This window comes from Ornithorhynchus anatinus, chromosome 9 (genome assembly GCF_004115215.2).
Source record: "Ornithorhynchus anatinus isolate Pmale09 chromosome 9, mOrnAna1.pri.v4, whole genome shotgun sequence".
NCBI lineage: Eukaryota > Metazoa > Chordata > Mammalia > Monotremata > Ornithorhynchidae > Ornithorhynchus > Ornithorhynchus anatinus.
In genome coordinates, this window is record NC_041736.1 from 22,905,824 (window position 1) to 22,919,760 (window position 13,937).

The window sequence follows — 13,937 nt, forward strand, 5'->3', positions numbered from 1 at the left end:
GTAAGCGCTTAACAAATAGCAACATTATTATTATTATTATATCAGATAATTAGATTGGCCACAGACCCTGTCCCTCAAGGAGCTCACAGTCTAAGTAGAAGGAAGACATGTTTTTAGGTGCCGTAAACTCAGTATATAGTTGTAAAAAAAAAAAAAACCCATCAAAGTCCACTGAAAGTTTTATGTTTTTGTTTTTTCAAACAGTATTTGTTAAGCCCTTACTAATCATCAGGAAGTGTTCTAAATGTTGGGGTTGTTGTCGTCTTATGTTGAGTTGTCCGAGCCATAGTGCTGTCATAGACACATCCCTCCCGGGACGCCCGGCTTCCATCTGCAATCTTTCTGGTAGTGTATCCGTAGAATTTTCTTGGTAAAAATCCAGAAGTGGTTTAACATTGCCTCCTTCCATGCAGTAAACCAGTCTCTGCCCTCGACTCTCTCCCGTGCCGCCTGCTGCCCAGCACAGGAGAGTTTTGATTTGTAGCAGATGGCCTGCCACTCGCTAGCCACTGGCCAAGCTAGGAATGGAATGGGTAGGCCTCTGCTTCACTCTCCCTCCAGTAGCCAAGACTGGTGGAGGACTGGCAACTCTCCAGATGCGACCCTGAGAGGAAATACTGGGGTAGACACAGGTTTATCAGGTTGGACACAGTCCTTATCCTACGTGAGCTCACAGTCCAAGTTGGAAGGCAGTTCCTACTAGAATAAACCATCTAGGACAGACCTCATTGTGAGACGTTTTGAAAGTGGCTGTCTGGGAGTTACACACATATTTTCACTGATTTGGTAGAGGTGTTACTTTTTTTTTTTGACCTTCTGACATCGTCTTCATCCTCATGGAGAAGGGATGAGAAATGAAGAAGAAAAAATGAACTACATTCAAGGAGAAGAATGCTTGTTGAAGGCAGATGAGTCTGAGACCACGAGAGGTGGTGAGATTAAGATCAAATAAGAGAAGGGAGAAATCTTATTCTAAATAACAATATAAAGTGAAATGGAGGCATTCTTCCCAACAGAAATTTTTGGAAAGGCATAACTTGCACGGAGTCATTTTAACTGACTGCCTCCATTTAGAGTTCAGAATCCTCATTCAGTAGGAGTTCTTTTAAAAATGTCGAGAGGATTACCATAATGAGGGGAATGTTTTTACAGGAGTTGAAGATGACAGGCTACGTTTTTCAGAGAATTTCAAAATGCACTGCTTTGTATGGCAGTTCTGCATTCATCCAAAACTAATTTAATTTAAGAATCTTTTTATGGCACACCCTTCCTTTTACAATGACTTTTAGCAACCCAACCCTACTCCTCAGCTCATCCTAAGATTTGCCTCGTTTCTGAGGACCCAGGATTATTTCCTAGCTAGACAAACGCTTTTTCATGTTTTAGAAATTAATTCCCTGTCTCTTTGCAAGAGGGGAATGAAAAGCCAGGAGAAACGAACTATTTAAAGCCTCTCTACATTTAGGATTTAAAAGACAGGTATTCTTGTAATATGGCATCATATATTTGAATGGAGACCTTAATATTACTGCTAAATAGATGGAAAATGATTTGATAGTAGAAAATACCCCTGAGTTACAGGTAAAATCACCAGTAAATGATCAGATTTGTTTTTCTTGGAGAAGTTCTTTGTAAAGTTTGTGTCTGCCTCTAATAATTGCTCTGCAACACGCTTTGCAAGTGCACTTACCAACTTATCAGATCCACATTTTGCAATTACACAGCACTGAACATCCAGAAAATTGTGAACTGTTTTGATGACTTTAAGCGGATATAAGGCTAGAGAGTGATCACTTCATTCCTAACCTAGTATTACCATGCCACCTCTTCTGGGATGACACTCCTTGTCCTGGTAAGGAAAGAAAGAGAAAGAAAGAGAAAGAAAAATGTCTATTTTTCAAGCAAATATTCTCTCCCTGACTTATTAAAGTTTGCAGGAAGAATTTAGGTAGTCAGAACTCATTACTGGAGTTAAAACTGGGAACTGGGCCACTTTATTACAACCCCGTTGCAATCTGCGGAACGATCTCTCACCTTTTCATTGTGTTTCTGCTCTAAGAGATGCATTGCCGCACAATTAGTTTTGAGTAAGTAATTTGTAGCAAGGAAGTTAAACAGCTATGTCAACAAAAGAATTTCTCACATTCCATCTGCCTAGCCCCCTTCCAATCTAGTAATTAAAAATGCTTTTCAAAATGACCTGACCGATCTTACATGTTTGAGAATGGTTCCCGGCTGTTTTGAGTTCTTAAAACGTTTTGCTTAGGCTGCCTCTAACTGCAGATGTGGACTGGTTACTGTGAGTTAATTGAAAAGGATTGTTTTCCAGTTGCCAAGAAACCCTGATTTCTTACAGTATGCAGCCCATTATGCTTTCAGATCAAGCTTCCTGATTTTTCTTTTAGGGTTTCAGAATCTAGGCTGCCCTAAGTACATTCTACGAAAACTACAGCACAAACTAGAGCACAGTGGGCTGGAAAAACCACCTCTGCTTCTAAGGTAAGAATTGTATTTGAAACTTCCCCTTTACTCCCAGCCTCAAACTTTAGAGTTTTCCTGTGCCTTCTTTATGCTTTACTGTAGAGACCATGAGTGGGATTCAAAAGAGGACTTCCATAGGGAGATTTCTGTGAAAAGCCAGGATGGTCATTTGATCTTCTTTCCCATGCAGAATAGACAACAATTTGGGCAAATATCTCCGTCGGTTTATTGTGATGAACTCTACCGGGTTGCTTGTTCCCCGGTAAGGTCGTTTCGGGCAGGGAATCTGTTTACTGTTGTATGGTACTCTTCCAAGAGCTTAGTACAGTGTTCTGCACACAGTAAGCGCTCAGTAAATATGATTGACAGGCAATGGCATCCTCTCTCGCTGCTGTAAAAGCTTGACTGGCTCTCTGTGATTGAAGTAGAGGGGGAGATGTTTGACTATTCCTTTCAGAAGACAGTTTTCATTTGCAATCATACCTGCATCTTGAGCTTTAAGATTGTCGTGAAAGAGCATTTATGTGGAATGGGGGAAAACTGCTAACTTGTCCTTTCTGCCTCCTCCCACCTTTTTTCCTCTCTTGTATTTTCCTTCTTGGATTTTTCCAACACCTTCCTTCCTTCTAACTCTGCTGTTTCCCTTTGCTGTTTCTGATGGTCAGGAAACGTCCACTTGAGTCCACTGATATGATCTCTGTCTCTGCTTGACTGATTTTTCCAGTCTTCCATCTCTGTTCCCTGTTCCTTTTCTCCTGGAGTTCAGCGATAGTCAAATGGAAAAAGTCAGTTTGCCACAGCCAGAAGTGACAGGCCTTTTTTGATGACCCTGAGGGGAAATAATAGTCGGAATAGTATTTTTTAAAGACACTATGTATCAACCACTGTACCAAGCTCCGCAGTAGATACAAGATAATAATGTTGGTTACAGTCCCCGTCCCACATACAGCACACAGTCTTAGATCTTACAGATGATGAAATTTAGTCCAGAGTAGTTGTGACATTCCCAAGGCCACAGAGCAGGCTCATGGCTTAGCTGGTACTAGAACCCATCTTTGCTGACTCCCAGACCTGTGCTCTTTCCACTAAACCTCACCGCTTCTGGAAATTCTCCCCCAGTGAGTCTGAGGAGTCCACCCTGCCCATCCCACACTGAATCCCCAAATCTCACATACCTCACATACCTCCCCCAAGCCCGGGTTTTAAAGAAGACGTAGTTTATTCTCCAGCTTGCCCTTCTTCCCCTTTAGGCTGTGGTAGAGGCTGGAGGCAAGCGCTTGGTAAACATTTCATGCTAAAGCTCAGAGTTCCAAATGTCTGGTTTGTGGTCTAACGGCAAACTTGAAAGTTGGTTCCGTCTCAGCAACCATCTCTGCTGACGTCTGCGTAGATAGATTTGAAGTTTTGCTCGGAGAAGAAAGCCAACAACAACTGTACCCTGTTTATATTCCGGCCCATTTCAAACCCCTGTAACTTAACCGAGTTGCGGTGGCCATGCCTAGAGAGCTTGATCGGATCACCCACAAAAAGATTCTTTTGGACCCCTCGTCGAAAGGAAACCCTGTTTGCAAAGGCTGCCCTGAATGAATGGATGGATGAATGAATGGACAAATGAGTGAGTGAGTAAATGAATGAATGATTGAATGGATGAATGACAGTGAGTGACTGAGAGTGATGAGTGACTGAATGATTGGATGAATGGGCGAGTGAATGAATGGAATGGAAACTAAATTGTTTATTCATTCAATCATTTATTAAGCACTAACTATGTTTAAAGCACTGTACTAAGCGCTATTGCATCATTAAACCTCTTCATTTCCTGGGGATGCAAATTTTGGACAATTTGAATTGGAATAATAATAATGGGATTTACTTTGTTACATGCCGAGCACTGTGATAAGCAATGAGGTAGATGCAAGATAAGACCATATCCCTGCTTCACATGGAAATAGTCTAAGAGGGAAGACGAACGGGCACTGAACCCCACTTAATGATGAGGAAACTACAATATTATTAAGATGACATTCTCTATTCAGTCTGAAGAATTAAAGCCTCCACTTTCCATCATCCATCGACGGTATTTGTTGAGCACTTACTATGTGCAGAGCACTGTACTAAGCACTTGGGAGAGTACAATACAACCGCATTAGCAGGTGCGTTCCCCGCCCAAATCGAGCTCACGAGTCTTGTTAGGAATGGCAATCTGTCAGTATCAGGGTCAGTGATCCTATGGCAGAAAAGACCAGTTGCTCGGTATACCCATTTTACAGATTAGGAAATTGAGGCGTGGAGAAGCTAAATGACTGGGTCAAGATCCCGCAGCAGGCCAGTGGTGGAACAGGGGTTAGAATAACAGGGGTTAGAATTCAGGGTTTCTTGACTCCAAGTCATGCGTTCTTTCTACAAGGCTTTACTGAGGGTAGAGATTGTCTCTCCCAACTCTACTGTACTCTCCCAAGCGCCTAGTATAGTCTTCTGCACACAGTGAGTGCTCAATAAATACCACTGATTGATTGAATGCCCTGCTGCTGCTGGAAGCAGTTAGTAGAATCAGTCTTCCTTTCAGTGTATGAGCTGAGTTTTCCCCTATCGGGGGAAACTCTTACATAAAGTCATCTAATGAAATACTAACTAGAGAAACAGCATGGCCTAGTGGATAGAGCACGGGCTTGGGAGTCAGAAGGACCTGGGTTTTAATCCCGACTCCAAGAAGTGTCTCTTGTGTGACCCTGTGCCTTCTCTGTGCCTCATTTCCCTCATCTAGAAAATGAGGATTAAAACTGTGAGCCCTCTGTGGGACAGGGACTGTGTCTAACCTGATTAGTTTGTATTTACCCCAGTGCTTTGTACAGTGCCTGGTACAAAGCACTCAACCAATTCCAAAGTAAACATCTACTCCCTTGTAAGTTGAACTTAGAATGCCAAAACTGGGGCTTGAAACCCAGAGATTTGAAAGCCGAAACTGGGACAGTAAGATAGGTGATTGAAGCAGGCCTTCCCTGTGGGATCTCGGCATGAGCTGAGAGAAGAATCAGATGAATACCTGAATGTGGTTACATATCCCTGGTCCTATTTGTTACCAGGTTTAGTTTCCTTTGCACCGTTTAGTGTTTTTATTTTAATGGTATTTAAGTGCTTACTGTTTGCAGGCACCGCACTAAGTACTGGAGTAGATACAAGGCTCACTGTGCCTTGATTTCCCGTCTCGCCGCCGACCCCTAGCCCACATCCTGCTTCTGGCCTGGAATGCTCTCCCTCCTCAAATCTCCCCTGCTTCAAAGCCTTATTGAAGACACATCTCCTCCAAGAGGCTTTCCCAGTCTAAGCCCCACTTTTCCTCATCTCCCCCTCCCTTCTGCATCGCCCTGATTTGGCCCCTTTGCTCTTTTCCCCCCCTCCTGCCTCAAAGCATTTATGTCCATATCTGTAATTCTATTTATTTGTATTGATATCTATCTGCCCCACTCTAGACTGTGAGCTCATTTTGTGCAGAGAATGTCGCTTCGTTATTATGTTGTACTTTCCCAAGCACACACTACAGTTCTCTGCACCCAGTAAGCACTCAATAATACAATTAAATGAATGAATACAAGTAATAAATACAAATAAATACAATTAAATGAATGAATGATTACAAAATAATGAGTGGATATAGTCCATGTCCTACATGGGGTTCACAGTCTTAATCCTCATTTTACAAGGTGAGATATCAGAGGTCCAAGGAAGTTGTGCATTGCCCAAGGTCACGAAGCGGGCAAATGGCAGTGCCGGAATTAGAACCCAGGCCCTCTGACTCCCAGGCCCGTGTTCTTTCCACTAGGCCATGCTGCTTCTCCAGGGAAGATGCTGTCAACTACCAACTCTAACAACTGCCAACTCTACGGTATTGGACTCTCCCAAGTACTTAGTGTGCCCTGCACACAGTAAGTATTCAGTAAGTACTACTGGTTGATTGACTGATTACTCTCCTTGATTTCCTTTCCTCACTTCAATCAGGAGGGAAGTTCCTTACTCTGAAAACTGAGGTTTCCACATTGTAGGGACTCTAATGATCACATTAGGATAGAAAGAACGTCGATTATTTTGAAATGTGGTGTCAGAGAAGGCTTTTGTGAATATCCATGGATTGCCTGAAAAATCAAACAAATGGATTTTGGAGCAAATTAAACCAAAGTGGTCTTTAGAAGGCCAAATGACTCAACTTAGATTAGTATATTTTGGACACACAATCAGGAGGACTAATTCTCTGGAGAAGACACTAATGCTAGGAAAAGTCCGGGGAAAAAGTGGGAGGCAGACCAGCAGCTAGATGGATAGAGACCATAGCAACGATAACGGAAGAACCGTTAGGTTACGGATCATGGCAGAAGACAGGACGTTCTGGAGAAAGTATATCCACTGAGTTGCTATGAATCGGAAATGACTCTAAGGCACTGAATAATAATAATAAAAATAATGTTCATAATTCCTGAGTGGGCATTCTGTGACTCCGGTACTTTTTAGTGATATAAATGACTTATTCCATTTTTTTGTCTAACACCCCCTTTAGACTATCAGCTCATTATGGACAGGAAACATGTCCGCTAATTCTGTTCTATTGGACTCCCCCAAGTGCTTAATACAGGATTCTCCACGCAGTAAGCGTTCAGTAAATATCCTCGACTGATAGTTCTCCTTGATTACCTTTCTTCACTTTAATCGGGAGGAAAATTCTTCACCCTGAAAATTAGGGACCCTGAGGCTCACATAATTCCTGCGTGGTGGTTCTGTGACTCACGTATTTTCTTAGAATAAGAAATAAATGGCATTTATTCATTCATTCCATCATATTTTTTGAGCACTTACTGTGTGCTTACTGTACCGAGCACTATTCATCGTGGCTCAGTGGAAAGAGCATGGGCTTTGGAGTCAGAGGTCATGGGTTCGAATCCCAGCTCGGCCACTTGTCAGCTGGGTGACTTTGGGCAAGTCACTTAACTTCTCTGTGCCTCAGTTACCTCATCTGTCAAATGGGGATTAAGACTGTGAGCCCCACGTGGGACAACCTGATTCCCCTGTGTCTACCCCAGCGCTTAGAACAGTGCTCGGCACATAGTAAGCGCTTAACAAACACCAACATTAATACCAACATTAATGTTCTTCTTCCCCCTCTAGACCATTAAGTCGTTAAGAGCAGGGAACACGTCTTCTAATTCTGTTGTATTGGACTCTCTCGAGCTTAGTCCAGTCTTCTGTGCATAGTAAACTCTCAATCCATACCACTGAGTGATTGCTATAAATCTGTTCAATGTATACACTCTGTGCACTACGATTTGGGGTCAACACTGCCTATAAAGCCATTTCTGTGCTGCACAAGACATCACGCGCACTCCACCTTCCCACAGAGCCATGGGATGATGTCACACGGCCACCATTTTGTGGAAGCCCCCTCAATTCGGCCTGAATTAGCCCACATGGAGAGTGTTTCTCTGGGGTTTCCTGTCCCACCCATTGACTCCAAAGCCTTTGTGTTCCACTTCCGGGTCTGCGTGAAATCTGGCTCAGCAGCAGAGATGAGACACTCTGTGGTGTTTTGGATAGAGCAAGGACCTGGCTGTCAGAAGGACCTGGTTCTACTCCCGGTTCCACCACTTGTCTGCTGTGTGACCTTGGGCAGTCACTTAGCTTCTCTGTGCCTCAGTTTCCTCAACAGACAATTGCTTCCCCCCCCTTCAAAGCCTTATTGAAGGCACATTTCCTCCAAGAAGTCTTCCCTGACTAAGCCTTCCTTTCCTATTCTCCCATTCCCTTCCACGTCACCTTGACTTGCTCCCTTTGTTCATCCTGCCCCCCAGACCCACAGCAGTATGTACGTGTCTGTAATTCATTTATATTAATGTCTGTCTCCCCCTCTAGACTGTTAGCTCACTGTGGATGGAGATTGTGCCTGTTATTGTACTCTCCCAAGGTCTTAGTCTAGTGCTCTGTTACACAGTAAGTGTTCAGTAAATACGATTGACTGGGTGGAAGTTACACCCACTTAATAATAACCATAAGAATAATTATAGTTGTAAGCTCGTTGTGGGCAGGGGATGCATCTGCTAATTCTGTTGTATTTTACTCTCCCAAGCGCTCGGGACTGTGCTCTGCCCATAGTAAGTGCTCAGTGAGTGCTTAACAAATACCACAGTTGATATTATTGTCCATTGGCCTGTTCTTTCTTCTCCGACTTGGGTGGGAGAGGGCAGCTTCTGGAAGTTTGCTTCCAGACTGACCTACCGGTTTGGGTTAATTTTTCTCTCTGCTTTTATCAGAAATCAAGACAAAGTAAGCCAGGAAAATGGATAGGATTCTTGGCCGAGTTTGGAATTTTATGGTTTCCCTTTTACATTTCTTTCCCCGGCTAAAACTTTAGAGTAGAAGTGCCTTGCTCTGTGCAGTAGCCTAACCACATAATAAGGAACCTATTTATGTCCTGCTCGATCCTTGCGGGTAAGGTTAATCAAATAAGAAGGGGCTGATTTTCTGGGCTTCCCGAGTTTCTGATTTCAGTCTGGATTTGCCTCACATTCTTTCCCACCATATCTTTGATGAAAATATTTGTTGGCTGACACATTTGATCAGAACTTTTCAACTCCTCAACCCATGTATCCAGAATTTTCCTTTGAGCCTTACTCAGACTCCTTATCTCCTTTTAAATGCCCTGTATCTCATAGGGATAGTTATACTAACCAAGAAAAAATTGACAAGCTCTCTTTCTGACTTCTGAACACTGTGCGGGGCAGGGATTGTGGGTGATAGACATATTTTTTGCTTTGCTAGTGTTCAATAGGGTTTGAGTTTAACAAATGATACAAATACTCCTAGTGCAGGTATGTGACATTGGGAAGCCTGGTCACTACTCTTACCTTGAATGGTAAAAGTGGCAAGACATTAAAAATATTAAGAAATACCTTATGTTGAGGGTCTTTACATATCAATTATGCCTCTTTGGTAGAACTGATATTTTAAGATGCTTCAAGATGTTTACTGGGGAAGATTTTTACCCTTGATTTTATAGACGAGTAAAAGAAATTTAATTGTTCTTTTGTTATCCATAATGCTTTTTCATGCTTTGTTTTGCCTAAATGACTGTAAGCTTGTTGAGGGCAGGGACTGTGTCTGTTTATTGTTATATTTCATTCTTCCAAGCTCTTACTACAGTGCCTTTTCACACAGTAAGTTCTCAATAAATACAAATGAATGAATGAATGACAGAATACAGTGAATTGGACTGTTTGCAAGATACATCTTTGCAAAGTGGAAAAAAATGTTACATCTCAAGCTTACTGATTCTTTTTTTTTTATTCTTCTGGAACACTGATAGTGGGTGAATCCCCAAAAATGCTCAGAATAACATTACAGACCCAGGTTCACAGCATTCGTTCCTTCTGTAAATCACGGCACACGGCGGACTCTGAGATGTGGAAAATAGAATGGGGCCACCTGCTTTTCTAAATGATTTTAATATTTTTCTGACTCATGCCACATGGGGTACTTCAAGGGAAAATATTTAAGTTTTTAAGTTTGCTATGTTGAAGAGGCGGGTGGGGAAAGCAAGAGGCGCGGGTTGGGATAATGAACAGCTGGGGAAGCAATCTACCCAACATTAAGGATCTGCGTCTTTAACACTTTTAAATGTGGAAAAACAATCCTTGTAGCACTTCAACCCTCTCCGTGCTTCAAAACTAGAGATTCGTTCCTCTTGGGCCTTTAGGCAAACGACTACTTAGAAGTTTTGGAGAATGGAAGAGAGAATTTAAGGCGGCTGTCTTTATCTTCTTTCGTGAAAGGTAAGTTGGGTTCCGTTCAAAATTGAGGTGGAAAACCAGTTTGTCTTCTTGGATTAGAAAAAGGCTATTTGAAAAGGCTTTGAATAGCAGTGGAACTTTCCAGACAAAGGAGAATCCAAGACTTTATAGTTTCCTAACTGGACTGGAGACAGTGGGGGAGGGCTCATAACTGGGAAGATGGTCTCAAAGCTCCCGGAAGATCCGAGATCTAATTGCTTTTGGAGAAAAGGGGTGAATAGAAATGGAAAAAGATCTGTAGTTAACACTGAAGAAATTGATTATCTGACATAGATTTAAGCACTGCAATATCTATTGCCATAGAGTGATGATGATAATTGTGGTATTGGTTAAGCACTTTGTGCCAAGCACTGTCCTAAGTGCTGCCTTAGATATAAGAAAATCAGGTCCCGCATGAGGCTCACCGTCTAACTAGGAGGAGATTGTCTCTATTGCTGAATTGTACTTTCCGAGCGCTTAGTACAGTGTCCTGCATACAGTAAGCGCTCCATAAATACGACTGAATGAATAAATGAATCCCCATTTTGCAGATGAGGGAGCTGACACAAAGAGAAGTTAAATGATTTGCCCAAAGTCATATAGCAGGTAAGTGGCAGAGTCAGGATTTTTATTTATTTATTTATCATGGTATATATTCATTCATTCAATAGTATTTAGTGAGCGCTTACTATGTGCAGAGCACTGTACTAAGCGCTTGGAATGAACAAGTCGGCAACAGATAGAGACAGTCCCTGCTGTTTGACGGGCTTACAGTCTAATCGGGGGAGACGGACAGACAAGAACAATGGCAATATACTAACTGCTTGCTATGTGTCAAGCACAGTTCTAAACAGTAGGGTAGATACGTCAACCCCCTTGAACATAGTCTCTGTCCCACGTGGAGCTCGCAATGTAAGTAGGAGGGAGAACAGGTATTAAATGCCTATTTTACAGTTCAGGAATCTGAGGCACCGAGAAGTGAAGTGACTTGGCTGAGGTCACACAGCAGACAACGTGACAAAGTTGGGATTAGAAGGCAAGTCCTCTGACTCCCAGGGCCGTGATATTTCTCTAGGCCTTGCTACTTCTCGGTGGCATTTATTGAGCACTTACTGCAGAACACTGCATTAAGCACTTGGCAGAATAGTAGCATGTAACGTTTGGTAGACATTTTCTAATTTTACAGTCTAGAGGGGGAGAACTGGAGATTCCATTCTAAGAATACCAATCAGTGGCATTTATTGAGCATTGTTTGCAGAGCACTGTGTTAGAGCTCTTGGGAGAGTACAGTGCAATAGAGTTGGAAGCAGCATGGCCTCGTGGATAGAGCACGGGCTGGGAGTCAGAAGGACCTGGGTTCTAATTCTGACTCCTCCACTGGTCTGCTGAGTGACCTTGGGCAAGTCACTTCACTTCTCTGGGCCTCTAACCTCATCTGTAAAATGAGGATCAAGACTGTGAGCCTCATGTGAGACAGGGATTGTGTCCAACCTGACTTGCTTGCATCCACCCCAATGTTTAGTACAATACCTGATACATATTCATTCAATAGTATTTATTGAGCGCTTACTATGTGCAGAGCACTGTACTAAGCGCTTGGGATGAACAAGTCGGCAACAGATAGAGACGGTCCCTGCCGTTTGACGGGCTTACGGTCTAATCGGGGGAGACGGACAGACGAGAACGATGGCGATAAACAGAGTCGAGGGGAAGAACATCTCGTAAAAACCGATGGCAACTAAATAGAATCGAGGCGATGTACAATTGATTAACAAAATAAATAGGGTAACGAAAATATATACAGTCGAGCGGACGAGTACAGTGCTGTGGGGATGGGAAGGGAGAGGTGGAGGAGCAGAGGGAAAAGGGGAAAATGAGGGTTAAGCTGCGGAGAGGTAAAGGGGGGATGGCAGAGGGAGTAGAGGGAGAAGAGGAGCTCAGTCTGGGAACGCCTCTTGGAGGAGGTGAGTTTTAAGTAGGGTTTTGAAGAGGGAAAGAGAAAGAGAAACTTACATAGTAAGTGCTTAACAAATTACCTCAATTATCATTATTATTATTGCTAGACATACTACCTGACCTCAGAGAGTTTAAAATCTAACGGATTTGTCAATTCAGCTAAAATTGTTCCACTTCACCTTGCTTTCTTTTGACTAGGCTGATGAGTAGGTTTGATGAACACACAGATTGTTCAAGCAGCTTAAAAAGTCCCTAAAACAATCGACTTTACTAGCCTTAGCTTGGAAGTCAAAATAATGGGTATCTGTGTCTCTAGGGTTTAGAGGCAATTCTCCTCACAAGGAAAGAAACAGACTGAGCAGTGAATCATATTAAATGAGGAAGGGAAAGTACTGTCAACTTTTCTGTAGACAAGTTGTGGAGAGAGAACTTGGGTTGCTTTAGGATCGATGGATTTCTTAATCACTCTATCATATTTATTGAGTCCTAACTGTACAGAGCACTGTATTAAGCACTTGGAAGAGTGCAATGTAACAGACCCATTTCCTGCCCACAACGAGCTGCTGATTGGTCACCTGGTCTCTGGGAGAACTGGTACAACCTCTGGGTAATTAATTCCTAGAGAAAGTCTTGTCTTTCTGCTTCTGGTTGTCAATTTGGGGAAAATGATGAAAGCGGGGGAAACCTTATCTTGGGAGCAACAGGTGAGTGAACAATTCAAAAACCTTTCATCACTTGAGATGGGTTTTTCTAACTCTGTAGTCCATAGCACCCTTTCCGTAGAGCGTGCTGCTGTTCAGAATCTCTTGGATGACTCTCAAAAGCTTTGGTCATTTCCTTAGCCAATTTTAGCTTCCTTTTGCATGATTTATTTCCAGCTTGCCTGTGGAATGCTCAAGTGCTAGATATTATTTTGAATGGTATATTTCAACATGGAACTTAACTTAAACCAGCTGCCTCAAAATGGATTTAAGAGTTTCAAATTGGATTTTCATTACACTGTAATATTTCAACACGGTGTGTATATATGTGTGAGTGTGAGTGTGTGTGTTTGTATATGCATATTTCAACATGGTACTAGCTAAACTTAGCCCAGCTGCCTCAAAATGGATTTAAGAGCTCCAAGTTGGATTTTCTTTACCCTGTAATAGGAGAGAAATGAAAAGACATTCATTATTTTTTCTATCTCGAGGAGTTGAATTTAGCCTCACCTTATCTGGTGCATACCAGTTAGCGGCAGCTGGTCTCCCAAGGAAGTAGCCACCCACCAACCAATTCTGACTTTACCGTGGAACTAGAGCAGGTGTGAGGTGTGATTACAGGTGCAGGGACCCCAAATATTGCTACTAATGATGGGATTTGTTAAGTGCTTACTATGTGTCAAGCTCTGGGGTAGATACAGGTTAATTTCGTTGGACACAGTCTGGGGGCAAAAGGTCAAAGTGGGAGGATATGTTTTAATGCAGTTTTTATGGAAGAGGAAACTGAGGTGCAGTTTTTAAAGTTTTATTAAAATCATATCTCCTCAAGCCTTCCCCGACTATGCTGTCATTTTCTTCGATCCCTCTTCCTTTTGCATTGCCGTTATACTTGAATTTGTGTCTTTCTCCTCAGCCCCACAGAACATATGTACATATCTGTAATTTAATGTCTGTATCTCCCCTTATATTGCCAGCTCCTTGGGGACAGAGA

General features: G+C 42.5%; 1 non-coding gene across 1 annotated transcript; it reads right to left on the reverse strand.

The window, feature by feature from the left end:
- Positions 1-476: 476 nt before the first annotated feature.
- On the reverse strand, positions 477-614 carry LOC114814376. The gene has a single exon (XR_003762174.1). It is a non-coding gene; the product is annotated as a small nucleolar RNA SNORA7 (small nucleolar RNA).
- Positions 615-13,937: the final 13,323 nt, after the last annotated feature.